The following is a 16,337-nucleotide window of genomic DNA, read 5'->3' as shown; positions in this document are numbered from 1 at the left end:
AGAAATTTGTTTAACATTTAAACCTATTTTCTGCACATTCCAGCACATAAAATAAAATATTTTTTTGTGCTACACTCACTCTTTCAAATAGATGCAAGTAAAACACAGCAGAAAATAAATAAAGTCAAAGACTAGCGGTCCTGTTGCTCTATTTTCACCTGTAAAGCAGGAGTGGGGTAGGCGGAGGTTTACCCTGGTGCAGGTGTGCCACAGCGGTCAGTGGAAGGATACGGCAGCTTCTCTGTGAGTTTCCCATTACGTCGTAGCTACTCGGTGCTTGTTTGGAAGTTTAGGGGTTTTTTTCGCTTTAAAACGAAGTTTTCTTCCCACGCACAGCGGACACTAATGTTTTTGTCACTTTTTATGGAATCAAACTCAAAGTAAGGTCAGTACTTCCACGCTTTAAACGCTGCACGCTCATACTCTCTCCCGCACTCGATATATGATCCATTGTTGATCTGCACACAGCTGTTGTCACGAACGTTACAAGTAACGCGTTACTGCCCATCTCTGATTACATCTTTAGAAGTAGATATGCGCGCAGGCATGGCAATGTGTGTATTAAATAAGTGTGTTGAGGCGTCAAAAAGAAGTCCCAGATGTCTGCACTACCTTAACAATTTTGCACATGCGTACTGGGTGTGAAGCAGCCCTGCTGCAGTGCATTGGTGGTAACTGTCCAGAGCATACAGCTGGAACTCTATAAACCCCTTTCCCCTGTATATTTCATCTTTCAACACCTGTCAGGAGTGCACAGGTAGGTGTGTGTGTGTGTGTGTGTGTGTGTGTGTGAGAGAGAGAGAGAGAGAGAGAGAGAGAGAGAGAAAGGGAGAGAGACGAGATAAATTGTGCCATGAAAATAAGCAGCTGAAGATGTGCACCTCACATGTGTTTCATGATCTCATGTTCACATAGAGTATGTGCATTGTACCAAATAACACTCTGGGTTACTGCCAGTGCATTTCAGCATGTGCTGTAACACGTCATCGTTCATGCAGTGGTTGCACGATAACCTCTGGCCTCTTTTATTTCATGACCCTTACTCACTCTTTCACCTACAACCCCTCCCACTGCCTCATTTATCACTCTGATCCTTCAGCATCCCCTCTGCAAATTACACATTAATCAAGTTCACTTTTTCCTCACCTGATTTTTTTCAGTCAGCTGCCCAAGCTGCCACAGTTTTTGCTTGCCAGCCTGACCCCTAAACTTCTCCAAGTACTTGACTCAAACTCGTGGTTAAATTGTACATTTGTTCCTCACAACTAAAGGACTGAAATAAGTCTTCATAAGAACAAGCTGGAAAATGTTGTATAATAACTAAGAACATAAAAAAATGTGATTGCTTTAAATGCAGCATACTCAACTGACCTCATTATGTGTTAATAATGGCCAGGTAACACTTTTTCTTTTCCTTTCTGTCCTAGTTGTTCTGATTACAGATCCGTAAGGGTGAAATTGTAGAGGATAAAGACAGGATATGATGACTCTTATCTTGTCAGGTGTGTGCAGTTTAAAGCTAGGCAGCAGCAGCAGCCTTGACCCAGTCACACCAGAGGATCGTCTTCTCCAGTCCATAAATCAATGCTCGAGGACTCGAGAGGTGCGGTGGAGGATTACTCCCAGTTACAGGGCACTGAGGGCAGCATTGCCGCACTTGTGAGCAGTTGTCTGGATTTTTGGATCAGAGGTCAGTAGAAGAGGGTAGAAATGACCCATGTTACTTCATAATGTGGGGCACTGGTCTCTCAAGATTATTAAAACCAGACGACAATTTTCTTTTGATGACATCCTCAATGCTCATCGATGAGTCGCATATAAAAGTCTGCCCCAGAGAAATACGTTGTAATGATTCAATAGTATAGCTTATATAGTCAAAATATCTTTCTCAAAAGATTGATGTATTTTCTCCTACTCAATCCCATTTTTTCCTCGTCCCAAAAGGTTGATTCTGTTCATCTGGACGTAGCGTTTTCAGTGGGAGAAACGATTCGTCACTCATCCAAGTGACTTGTTCAGTGTCAGACTGCAAATTTCCCCAACCTTATAAACAGTACATTTGCACAATGACTGAAACCAGCCCCCTGAATGAACAATAGGCTGTGAGGTCAGTTCTTTAATCATTAATTTGCAAATTGTCATGACCATTGATCAACAGCCACTAATCAAAGCCCATCAAAGAGAATTGATCATGATTGATTATTGATGAAAAGAATCAACCTTGTGGAATTTACTTACCTGGATGATTGATTATGAATCAAGATACTGACTATAGTTTTTGAAATCACCACAAAAGAATCGTTATTTATATTCAAATCCTTATTAGTTATATAGCTAATCCAGCTATTCATTTCCTTAACCATTCATCTGAGAGTCGCAGAGAGTGCTGGAAGCTATCCTAGCTGTCGTAGCATGAGATGTGGGGTACACCCCAGTCAGGTCACCAATACAGCGAGACAGGCAACCCTTCATGTTCACAAGTCCCCATGCAATTCAACTCAGATTTTGCACAGAAGTATAAAGACATCAGGTTAAAGGTAGCTGTAGATAAAAGTGCCACTGATAGTTTTTGATTGAATTATGACCTATCGGGAACATCCATCCATTTTCTTATCTCTGTTTCCAGTTCAGGGTTGCAGGAGGAGGCTGGTGACTATCCCAGCTGACCATGAGTTAGAGGCAAGGTGCACCCTGGCGCAAAAAAAAACTAGTTCATGCATTTATTACTTCCAGGCTGGACGACTGTAATTCATTATTATCAGGATGTCCAAAAAACTCCCTGAAAAGCCTTCAGTTAATCCAAAATGCTGCAGCAAGAGTCCTGACAGGGACTAGAAAGAGAGAGCATATTTCTCCTGTTTTGGCTTCCTGTTAAATCCAGAATTCAAAATCCTGCTCCTCACATACAAGGTCTTAAATAATCAGGCCCCATCTTATCTTAATAACCTTGTAGTACCATATCACCCTATTAGAGCACTTCGCTCTCGCTCTGCAGGCCTACTTGTTGTTCCTAGAGTATTTAAAAGTAGAATGGGAGGCAGAGCCTTCAGTTTTCAGGCCCCTCTTCTGTGGAACCAGCTTCCAGTTTGGATTCAGGAGACAGACACTATCTCTACTTTTAAGATTAGGCTTAAAACTTTCCTTTTTGCTAAAGCATATAGTTAGGGCTGGACCAGGTGACCCTGAATCCTCCCTTAGTTATGCTGCAATAGATGTAGGCTGCCGGGGGATTCCCATGATGCATTGAGTTTTTCCTTTCCAGTCACCTTTCTCACTCACTATGTATTAACAGACCTCTCTGTATTGAATCATATCTGTTATTAACCTCTGTCTCTCTTCCACAGCATGTCTTTATCCTGTCTTCCTTCTCTCACCCCAACCAATCACAGCAGATGGCCCCGCCCCTCCCTGAGCCTGGTTCTGCCGGAGGTTTCTTCCTGTTAAAAGGGAGTTTTTCCTTCCCACTGTCGCCAAAGTGCTGCTCATAGGAGGTCATATGATTGTTGGGTTTTTCTCTGTATCTATGAAGCGCCTTGAGGCGACTTTTGTTGTGATTTGGCGCTATATAAATAAAATTAAATTGAATAAAATTGAATTAAAGTCTAACACAGGAAACATATCAACCACTCACTTTTTACTTCCCATCCATACTTAGAGAATGTTTAATGTGATCCTCTATTTTGCTGTGGCTACAATGTAGCTGCCATCACCAGTGTGTGAATGTGTGTGTGAATGGGTGGATGACTGGACGTGTAAAGCGCTTTGGGGTCCTTAGGGACTAGTAAAGCGCTATACAAATACAGGCCATTTACCATTTTTTACGGGAACAAAAATAAAATATTATACATTACATATAAAACATCACCTTTGAAAAATCTACTCCTAGTCAGTGTCATTAGAAATGTAAATGTGAAATGTGTCAGTAATCAGTGCTGCAGCTGAACTTCGGACCACATCAGAGTTCTTCTGTATCATATAGCAGCCGTCAAATATAAGCAATGTCACTGAGGCGTGGGGATTGCTTCCTGGTTTACTACAGTGCAGGCTGAGTTCATGATGACTGGCTTATTTCCACTCACACCAACAGAGCCAAGGGGAGACACAGATGGAGAAAACCTGGTTAATCCCCGGTGTCCCCTGTTCCCTAACCTGGTCCACAAAACCCACTGCTAAGTCAACTGTACAGCCCACCCACTGTACATATGAAACCTGCATGAATATCTGTCTAAGGCATAGTTTGAATGACTACGACGGTGTAAGAGTTTACATTTTTAAACGTTATTATAATGCCTGAATAAATTAGTCTGTGTAAACAAATACTAAGCCACAGTGAGACAATAAATCTTAGGAATTTAATAACTCTGATGGTTATAAATGTGCTCTTTTGATTTCACATATTTCTAAAGGAATATCAGCTGCATTTGTTAAAGACTATGGATTTGGCAAGAAGACCCAGCAACATATCTTCTGGGCCTGCAGGTTTTTTGAACAGCTGTAATAAATAAAAGCCAAGATGACAGTGATATACCAGCAAGAGGAGATTCAGGGCATTGCTTTATACTGCTGGGGTCAAAGACCCTTAATGGCCACAAAAAATCCCTTTTGGACATCAGAAACAGTTTTCAATCATGCTAACCCCTTAAGTACACTAAATTGCATTTAGATACATATAGTGTGTCATACAATAAAATCATAGTGTCTGAAATTACTATAGCAGATGTGGATGTATATACCAGTTGTGTGCTGCTGCTGCTGTTGGTGGTGCTGTTGGTGGTTTCAGTCTGGAACACATAAAACAGATAGCGAAGGTTTTGGGTTTCACCTCTGAGCTTCAAAGGCAAGACTCATGCTGAAAATGAATGAGAAGAACTAGACCTCTGGATCACAGAGTAAGGCAGGTGCAGCAAGTCAAAACACCAGGTGGGCTGGCCGGAAGCAGGTGAGCCACGAGCCAGAACACTGACCCCTGAAGGCAGGAAGGGCCGCTGCATTCGCCAGCCATTCTCCAACCTTGTGGGCTTGATGTGGAGACGCAGAGGTACATGAGCTCCAGCTGTTGTTCAAAAAATCCCTCTTTGTCAGTCCTTCCTGAGTGAAAATATCTGTAGGCATGATGTGTTAATCAAACCTTTTTTTTTTTCCCTCTTCTTTGACCCCGTGTCCATCTCTCCAGGCCTTCTCCACTCCACCTCCACCTTACCTCTTCCAATTCCCTTACAGCTGAAGGATGAAAAATTCTGTTTTTACAGGTGTCTTGCAATGCAGATGCTGACCTTGCTCAAATGGAAATTGCATTCATTCTTTCCGTCCTTTTTGCTATTCCTTCTTTCTCTCACCACCACGGGTTTGTTTTTAACACTCAAGGCATGTGTTCAGGGAAATGTACTGCACCACTGAAGTAGAGAGAAGGAAGGAGATGTTCTTATTTCTTATTCTTAATTCCCCCCCTGAAAAAGGCTGCAAATAAGCCAACTGTCAGACTTAATATTAAAACCACTTCACAGTTGAAGGAAAACTAAAGGTGAGCCTGAAAATCTGGCCATGATAGCTTTATAAACATAAAAATCTGGTATACAGTTCATACAGGACTTCCATTTAACCCTTTAAGACCTACCATAGAACCAAGTCCGCCAGAGCTTATATTATATTTTTACATGTTGTGGAGCCATTTTTGGGAGCATTTCAAGCTGCTATCCATCAATACAACCATTATAGCCCAAATTTTAATAATATGTCTGCATTAAGTGCATAGTAATGACATAAATTGCAAAAAAGTCCAATAAACTTCAAAATAATTGAAAATCGTTTTTGTTTTTTTAACATATATTTCTAGTTAGAGAAATTTAAGAGTCTTATCCCTCAAAACTGCAAATACAAAAAAGTTGCACAAACTAGTTTCCCACCACAGGAAACTTATTTTGAGTGTCTTCATAGTTTTATTTTTGAAATACACCAATTTTTATATACTGCAGGAAAAACAAAAATAAATATTATAATACAAATTTGCAAAAAAGCAGCATATGCATCAAAATAAACTATTTCCAGCAGTGCAATATGAGTCCTAAGCATCCCAGAAACGATACAGAAAGTCATAAAGTCAAACATAACTTTTAAAAACACCAGTATAGGCTCATGAGGCCCTGATGGTAAAAACTACATTTCTGCAAAATGACGTCACTTCCGGTTTCTGCCAGGTCATGGCGGACATGCGATAGTTCACGCTGATGGACGTAGGAAGTGTTATGAACAGCTGATCGGATCAGCAAAGCGTGTTTCTGGAATATTATGTTTTTGTTGCTGCAAGCGCTTTTTATGCAGTTTTTGCAAAGCTATATGTGGAAGGAAACTGTGACCGAGGACAAGCTGATGGCATAAGACGTAAGTACAACTCCTCCGGTTTCATATGCAAAAAAAATGATTGCGCTAGCTTATGTGGTTGCAGTGTTACTGGGATTTAAAAATAGTTATGCAAAATGGAGCGTGTCCGCTCCGACCGGCTTTAAAAGGTTAAAGTAGAACCAGAAAGTCTCCGTGAAAATTGTCATGTAGTATGCCTTGGGTATTCCTTGTAATTAGGGATGCAACGATACCAATTTTTTCAAACCGATACGATACCGATACTTGGATCTGAGTACTTGCCGATACCGAGTACAAAAACCGATACTTCTACCACACACACACACACACAAATGCAATGAATTGGAAGACAGGTTTTATTTTATTCTCTGCCGATAATAAATAATATCTTAATAAAAATGACCACAAAAAAATTTCAAGTGAAAAATAAGCACTTCTGTTAAATTATTGCGGAGTCTCCACATTGTAATTTAACAGAATATCACTGAACTATTGGCACTGTCTCTAGGGGATGTCCCCCTAGTGGCCAATCTAGAAAACTACAACAAAAATGACAAGCCACCCTCTGATTTATGAAATAAGCTAGTATCGGTTCATGGTATCGGTTAACTTTTACGAGTATGAGTACACGCACATTTTACAGTATCGGCCCCGATACCAGTATCGGTATCGGTGTATCCCTACTTGTAATTGTACTTGGTTACGTAGAACCAGTTAAATTGTGTCATAAAATGATTTCCTTGAACTTGTTTTGGCATGTTTCACTAATCGGAACAAGCTATCAATGGATGCAAAACATGACCCTGCACTCTGCACTACTGCATGTAACAGCGCTCAACCACTCTGTGAAGTTATGCCTCACAAATGCTCATTTAAAACCTTACTCATTATGTTTTCACACCCTTCAGACTCACACAACATTGCCATATTCCAAGCTTGTGCTCTAAGGTTTAGAGTGCAATCTTAGTACATATTTAAAGCAAAGCCAAAAATGCAAAATTAAGACTCAAGTTGCATCTTTTGTTGTTTTAATGAAGTCAGACGTATCTGCCATTAACCGAACACATCACTCAGTCTGTGTCCTTGGTGTCCTCCATCACTCACTTCACAGGGCCCACACCAGAAGGGAAAAGCAGCACGAATGTATCCATCAACTGTGCGTACCCACTGATGAGCCAACAGACAAGAAACAAACAGAAAGGAAGGGGCAGAATGACTGAAACAGGACATATAAGGTGGAATCGAGCAATGAAGGAAGCGAGAGATGGCAACAGGAGAGAGCAAAGCTTGGCTGACAGCTGTTGGTGTGTTTACCTTGACGATATCACTCTTCTCCAGATGGTTAGTAGTACACAGAGGAAAAGGGAGCGAGCACAGCAGAAGGATGTGAGTTGCCGGAGCTCCGGTACTTGTTGCCAGGGTGAACTCATCATAGTGTATTTTATGACTTGCACATTCAACGTGCTGCATGGGTAGCAAAACAGGAATCGGCATTAGGACATGTCATAGGAGAAGAAACAACCACATTCACTGATTCCCTTAAATTTACCTGAGATGCAAGAAAATATATAATGACAAAAAACGTGAAGGCAAAATAAATAATGTGAAAATCAAACCGTTGAAATGATCTGTGGACCTATAAGTGATTAACAGCTTATGTCACCATAAATATTAGGGCTTTATTTCTTCCCAGGCTTCAGCATGTACCTCTAATCTCTGGCTTGGTTTCCAGGTTTTGTGACCTGTGGATTTTGCTGGCAATGCCTCTTTGTTTCTTGTCTAGCGTGAGGGTTTAACCACAGGATTTGGGTTAGCTGCTAAATTGTGTGGAGTCACATTAACTCCTGTGCAAGCACATCCGCTAAATCTGAGGGAGCTGTCAGTATATTTCAATGCAGGTACTGTCTGACACAAAGCCTCCCTCCTATCAGGCAGCAAGGGGGAGGAAGGCAGGAAAAGCAACAGGGAAATTCAAGGAACAGAGTGACAAGAGGAGGAAATGAGTTAAAACTCAGACTAAGCCTCAAATTTATTAGGTCCACTAACATAAAAGGTCAGTGTATTCCCCCTTCATCCTGCACCAGAGCCATATAATAAACCATCGCAACACACTTTTTGGTGGCGCGTAAATAAACGGCAAAGTCAACAAAACAAAAAGGTGCCAGAGTGAGAATTGTAAAGACATACCCTCATCTTTACCTTGCTTTAATCCTTCCTTTCACTCCTAGGCATCTTCACAAAGCAAGTTTATTTTTCAGCGTACTTTTTCTCTACTGCAGACTCCCTCATTGCTATTGCATATGTGTCTTAGTCTGAAATCAGGGTTGATAACAGATGCATGAATAACCATGGCTCAGCACAACGGCAGTACATGATGCTCCTGAGATGCATTAACAAAGACTGGAGTCTTTCCAGCATCCCTCTAGAATAAGTAGAAGGAGTAAAGAAGAAAAAAATGAGACGCGAGAGGGGAAAGAGAAAAAAAGAGAGAGAGGAGGGGGGGAGGCCTGGCATAAAGATTAGATTAGCACTTTAAAACATCTGTTAACTCGTCCGGCTCTAGCTACCGCTCCCCCACAGATAGGAGCCAGATTTCACATTTTCTTTCCCTCCACCTTCCCACCCTTGCTCTCCACTTCTCATTACTCTTCACACAACCTTTTTGTCTGTCACTAATCCATTATAACGATAACAGCGGTTTAATTTATGGCTTATAAATGAGGTAATACCATTTAAAACAATACAACCAAGGGCCCATGTGTTAAACTTTATTTACATTTTCCCTCATGACCAGTGGTTACCAGAGGTGTAAGGTTAAAATCAAAGACTTCCATGGTACTTTTTTTAAAATTAAGATTTAAATGTCTTTTGTTGTCATGGCATGGTCATGCTTAACCTACAAAAAACTGTCTGTGCCCACATATTGTGGGCTTTGCATTCAAAAAACACACTTTTTTGGAGTCCTATACCTGGTCCCGTTCCTCTTCACCCCATCAATACTGGGTGCTTTTTCATTCTTTGGTTGTTTTTAGATTGACCTTTCCATGATCTATGAGCAAATGAGTTGCATGTCTGTTGTTGCTGCCTGTGTTTGAGTCATTTCTGTAACTGTGAGACACCTGCTGCTGCCTATCTTGGCCAGGTCTCCCTTGAAAAATAGGTTTTTAATCTCAATGGGATTTTCCTGGTTAAATAAAGGTTAATAAATAAATAAAATAAATAAAAACATCCATCCATCCATTCGCTTCCACTTATCCTTTTCAGGGTCGCAGGGGGCGCTGGAGCCTATCCCAGCTGTCATAGGGCGAGAGGCGGGGTACACCCTGGACAGGTCGCCAGTCTGTCGCAGGGCCAACACACAGGGACAGACAACCATTCACTCGCACATTCACACCTAGTGGCAATTTGGATTTTCCAATTAACCTATCCCCACAAACTGCATGTCTTTGGACGGTGGGAGGAAGCCGGAGTACCCGGAGGGAACCCACACAAACACGGGGAGAACATGCAAACTCCACACAGAAAGACCCCGGCCTGATGGTGGAATTGAACTCAGGACCTTCTTGCTGTGCAGCAACAGTGCTAACCACTGTGCCACCGTGCTGCCTAAATAAAAACAATTAATAAATAATAAGTCGAGAATGAACCTGTAAAGCTAAGCTTTTAACCCAAACCTGAAGAGAAAATCTTAAAGGTCTTCAGAATCATGAAAATTTGACATTGAGTTTTGCGATATGATGAAAAGGAAAAGCAAGTAAATCCTCCTTGAATTGACGTTATACAGTGGCAAGTTTAGTAATCATGCGGTTTGCTGCATCTCTAACAGATCATGTCCTGGCACCCTACTGACGTATTTAGAATTTCTCTTTTGAGTGTGGAATGAGACATGAAATAATGCTTCATAAAGAATGAATATGTAGCAAAACCTAAATCCTTCATCATTTATTGTGTCTTTATATTTAAATACGGTGCTACTAAAATAATTTGTGGGTTCCTCGTAACTTTTTCTTTAAATGGAAAACAAAGAACTCAATAACTGCTTGTGATGTGTTAATTTTAAGGTTTTATAGACACTGAAAATTATGTTACCTCGAAGCTGACTTGTAACCGTTTGACTGCACTTTGTTTCAGTCAGATTTTACTTTGGTATCAAACTGTAGTTGTTTTAGTCTAAGGGTTTAATCCTGTCCCAGTGGCTGGTGTCAGCCTACACTTGCAGGGAGTTCACTCACTTTGGATGGTCACATAGTTTCTGTTTCCACAGTATCTACAGCGGTGTTTTATTTTAGAAGTGTTATTAACATTTTATAATACTTTTCACAGACTACCCCCAGTGCTTCATCAGTGGGCAGCTGGCTTCCCCGCCTATAGCACTGAAGCGTCTGTATTCTTTCTTTCTTCTCTTTGTTACAATGTAGGACGTGCAAAAGCCAATTATGGTAGTAAATCCAGAGTGACGTGACTGCTTCATTAAAGCTCCAGTTTTGCAATTTAACTATGTCACACTTAGTATACATAATATAGAAATTTGCTATATGACCAATTTAGCGTCAACATTTCCACCTACCCAGAGGATTCAGGTTTTAAGGCTTGATAATGTGTGTTACATTAAACACCCTCGTCCAGCCCTGCAAGTGAAGGCCAGGGACAGCATGCCTCCACTGTTCACATCGCCATTATGTACCCTTTGGGAAGAAAGCATTGGCCGGGTATGGTGTGGAAAAGGGTTTCCTCCATTCCTTTCCCCTGTAGCTGAGAGTTTGCTTCCAGCTGCATAAGCTGCAACTCCAAAGGGAGGAAGGGTGGGAACAGTATCAAGGCAAAGCGATGGAAAGACTGATATCCTCTAATCTTCATTGGTGGGCTGGTGGAGACTCAATTATTTTGTCAGATAATGAAGAGATGAGCTGAGACTCTTGAGGGACCACAGGAATGCTAATCCAAAACCACATATTTGGATTTCATGTACTCTTAAATAAACTGCATGATATCTCTAGAAAAGCTCACTGACACACCCAACGACTTTGAAAAATCTGCCACTAAATAACAAGCAATGCTCAGCCCTTTGAACGTAAGTATCTACGAAAAGAATATATCCATTACAGATCTGACCAGATCCCGTTGTCAATTTGGAGTATTTTTTGAAGACATAGGACATTTGAGTTGCTATTATCCTGTCATCTGTGGGAAACAAGAACATCTGTGTAACTGACAAAGCACAAATCAGTTGTTTGTAGGGATGCAACAATACCAATTTTTTCAAACTGATACGATACCGATACTTGGATCTGAGTACTTGCCGATACTGAGTGATACACACACACACACACTGCCCGTGGATTTTCTCTTGACATTTTTCATCGCTTTTCCAAAACCTGAGTTAAAGTTGGCTGTTCCACACTGCTGACATTTTGTTTAGCCTAGCTACAGCAGCCTCCAGTTTCTCTTTTTTATCTGGAGCCGCCAGTCTCACTCGCCTAACCCTGTTCCTGTTTAGCGCAGGATGTCCCCCTAGTGACCAATCTAAAAAACTACAACAGAAATGACAAGCCACCCTCTGACTAATGAAATAAGTTAGTATCGGTTCATGGTATCGGTTAACTTTTACGAGTATGAGTACACACACATTTTACAGTATCGGCCCCGATACCAGTATCGGTATCGGTGCATCCCTAGTTGTTTGTGTCAGAAACTGACACGGATGGCTGGATGGCTGTGTGCTTCAAAAAAGTAACATCCATGGGTTTCCTGATCATTTTCACAGCAAGAAGATAAGTTTTTTGTAAAAGTGGTCCAAGGCAATAGCTGTAGTTACATTGTTAAAACATTTGTTTCTGATGGACCTGAATGTAACATGTAACACAAATCAGGAAGCACAGTGCTACAGTGGTACAGTAGACCAGCGGTCCCCAACCTTTTTTGCGCCACGGACCGGTTTATGCCCGACAATATTTTCACGGACCGGCCTTTAAGGTGTCGCGGATAAATCAACACGTTCTCACTCCCAAAGCGTAATATTTTACGCTAGGTGACAAATCGTCAACATATTACGTTTTCGGCTACCCACCACGTTCCTAAATGACGACCTCGGAAAAATGAGGAAATATGAGAACCGTATGGACTCAATCTACACGTGTTCGCTCTTTTTCTTCAAATCGCTTAGAAACATGCTATTTAACATCATTACAGTCATGGATAAGGTCAGGAAAAAGGTTATGGTTAGGGCTAGGGATAAGGTTAGGTTTAGGGCTGGAATACAGGGCTGGAACGTCTATTACCGCGGGAGCGTCATTGCACTGGATTTCGGCCATAACCCACCGCGTACCATAAGAACGCCGAAGGTCTCCTTTTGCGTTCCTCAGGAACGCCGCGGGACGTGACAAAACGTCGGCATGTTACGCCTCGGGAGTGAGAACGGGCCAAATACAACAAAATAAAACTAGTACCGGTACCGAAAAAAAGAAGATTTATTCATAACACACGTGAAAAGACCCAGGAAAACCGAGTTAACGATAAAAACGATAACAAAATAACGCTGGAAACCGAAAAAAACCCCTGAAACCATACATTTCACACCTGAGCCTCTACTCTCGTGGCCCGGTACCAAACGACGGACCAGTCCGAGGCCCGGGGGTTGGGGACCGCTGCAGTAGATGACAACAAGGATGCCCATTTTTAAAACCAGGCGACCTTTTCGTGCGGAGTTTGCATGTTTCCTCCTGTACGTGCTCGGGTTCTCTCCAGCTACTCCAGCTTCCTCCCACAAAGACATGCATGTTAGATTTAAAGGTGATCATGAATAGATGTGTGTTTCTCTTTTTTAGCTCCCGCCCCCTGTCCAGATGCTGAATCTGATAAGTGGTTAAGAAACTGGACGAGTGGATGCAGCAGCAGCAGCCACCTAAAAACAGTCAGCACTGATCATAAAAGCCAAACGCTTCATACAGACACATGTAGGGTTTTGATGTTAACATGTGCTGTACAGGTGCCATCGAGGAAGGATGTCCTGTTGTGAATCCTGGACTGACCAATCAAGGTTCATTAACAGAATTCTGTATATATTTAAATTTTGGGGGCTGTAAACAGGCTCTCCAAAGCCAGGCTTATGTGTCAAAGTGAGCATGTGTCATATTTACATGTGGAATCCTGCCCTACTTATTATATCTACATTTGCCAGGTATGACCAGCTGTTTGTGGCTGGATACTCTAAAAATAATGTTTTCCACTGAAACACAATATTCTTCATGGCCTGCTATAAGCTCCTCTTATTTATTTAGCAGTTGTATGTCTTCTTCTCTGTTTTTATCTTTTTCTGGCTCTAGTAAAACACAAACTTTATTTTAATTTAAAATCCAGCTTTTCACCATTGACCAGATGTCCAGCTGAGATTACTGGAAACATGCACCCTCTTTAAATAAAAACAAGCCGCCACATGGTCCTGCAGATTCCGAAAAACCTGGTCTGAGTCAAGATCAGGTGTGTGTATGTGTGCGTGTGTGTGCTTGGCAGATTGCAACAAAAGCTAGTAGGAAGGAAGAAAGGAGAAGCCAGCCAAGAGGCCATGGAGCAGCTCCATCTGAGCGCTTACGGGACATCAACAAAGCCTGTTGTAATACCAGTGAGCACTATAACAGGTGTCCATATTATTCTGAAGATCACCGACAATAGAACGGAGTGAAAATCACTTCAAAATTTTTAGTAATATGAAATGGCATTAGGTTTCACTTGGAGGAAGAGAAAGAGACATCCTGATTGTGGTGTGGTCATGGAATGGAAACGCTAAAAACACATCTTATAAACATCCTTCACACTCCATTTGAATCCATTTATTTAGGAAGCTGTTCAGGAACTGGAGGCTGGGAGGGCTGACTCTATAAAATCACCCACAATGGTAACAAAAGCTGGAGGAAGTGTGAGTATATCCATTATATCAACATATAGGCAGAAAAGCAAGAATGTTAAGAAAACCATGCATCACTCACAACCTGACAAAACTGCTGTGCAGCTGCAAAAGATCATTGTTAAGATTTTTTAAAAATAAGACAATTTAAAGCAAATAAAATGTTTGAAACAGCCAGAGTCTGTAGGGTACAAAAAATCATTTAAATCATCATTTAATGCTCCTCATTCCTCAGGAGAAATCCGAGTTTTACTGCTATGAGTATAACTTCAAGGTCAGTAAAGCCATACGTTCAATCATTACCGCCCAACCTGGGCATATATTTCATAACAGCGGCATCTTGGTGGCTATTTCATTTTCTAAATCAGTATAGATCTGATTCACAGTGATTCCTGTATCCTTTCTGTTTACTGCTTGGTAGATGTTCTCATGCATATACATGCCTCGGATGTCTGTGCCACTGGTACCTTATTAATGAGGGCCTTACAGAGTAAGTCGTAAACCTTTTGCTCGTATTGGAGCATATCTTTGCTTGCATTTAGTTTTAAATAACTAATAAACTGCAGTTATCTTTCACCAACATAAATATGTGTCATCTACTAGCGATATGTCCCAGGTGTGAACTGTCTCCCACCTGCCTGAAACAGCTGGGATAGACACCCGAGACCCTAGAGACTTAAAATAGTGGTGAAGCTTCCCGGGAGTGGCCAGCCTACCAAAATGTGCATGTCGATGACTCATCCAGTAGGTCACAGAGGAACCCATCTAAAGAACTGCGGGCCTCGTTTGGCTGAGTTAAGTCAGAGTTCATGATTCAACAATAAGAAAGAGACTGGGCAAAAGTTAGAGAGTTCCCAGGAGAAAACTACTGCTGACCAAAACAAGCAAAAAGACTCATCTAACATTTAGCAAAAAACAACTAGATGGACCCCTAGATGTGAGAATTTTGGGACTAGACAAAAGCTGAACTTTTTGGAAAGTCTGAGTGTCGCCAGATCTGGTGTAAAACGAACAGCATTTCATAAAAAAGAACATCATACAATCAATCAAATATGGCATCAGTAGTGTGATGGATGACTTGCCATAATTGATGGAACAATGAATTCTGCTCTCAACCAAACTGTCCGGCCATCAGTTTTTGGTCTGATGCTGAAGCGTACTTGAATTATGCAGCATGATAATGATCCAAAACAAAACAGCAAGTCCATCTCTGAATGCCTAAATAAGACAACATAAAGCTTTTGGAGTGCCCTAGACCACACTTGTTAGTGTGATTTATTAATAAACATAAATATACTCTAATACTAGATTTATATTGGCTTATTGATCAGCAATGATCAAGTGTAAACCAAAGATCAACATCAAGTTCATGACAAGCCACAATTAAGCAATCGCTTTCTTCTATCCTGGGGTCTTGATATTTGGATCCGTCTCCCTAACCCTCTTCCAGTCTTACACCATATCCTGAATAACAGGTCTGTTTGGAGCCAGAATGAGAAAACCAAGCCTGAAGCTGTCCAAGAGCATTGCGTGTTCCCTCAAAAACACACAAACATACACAGACATGCACACAAATAAACACAAATGTGAGAACGTCCTTGAGCTGTCATCACAGAGACTTGAAACATACAGCAGATTATTTTTGTATCAGACAGGGAGGGACCCCGAGGCGTTGCGTGGTTCAGATGGGAGGAAAGAATGAAATTGTGGTAAAGCGGTAAAAGACAGAACCAAATCTGACCAAGAACAGGAAAGATAGAAAAACACGCACACACACAAAAATAAATAAAAACAGGCCCTGATGATGAATGAGATATTCCAAAATACAGCTTCTTGCATAATCGTGTAGCAGAGTTAACCATATCACAGACATACACCATATAAAATGTCAGAATCTACAGAATTTGCTCATTTAGATCAAAAATACAAGATTTTTCTTGTTTATTTTAACCTTGGTGATAGCTCCCATATACACTACCAGTCAAAAGTTTTAGAACAAACCAATTTTCAATTTTTTACTGAAAGTTATGCAGTTTAAAGTCTCATTGCACTCTGAAATGAAAGCATGTTACAAATAAGC

Source organism: Neolamprologus multifasciatus, chromosome 14 (assembly GCF_963576455.1).
Source record: "Neolamprologus multifasciatus chromosome 14, fNeoMul1.2, whole genome shotgun sequence".
Classification (NCBI taxonomy): Eukaryota; Metazoa; Chordata; class Actinopteri; order Cichliformes; family Cichlidae; genus Neolamprologus; species Neolamprologus multifasciatus.
Note: the sequence above shows the minus strand (reverse complement) of the source record.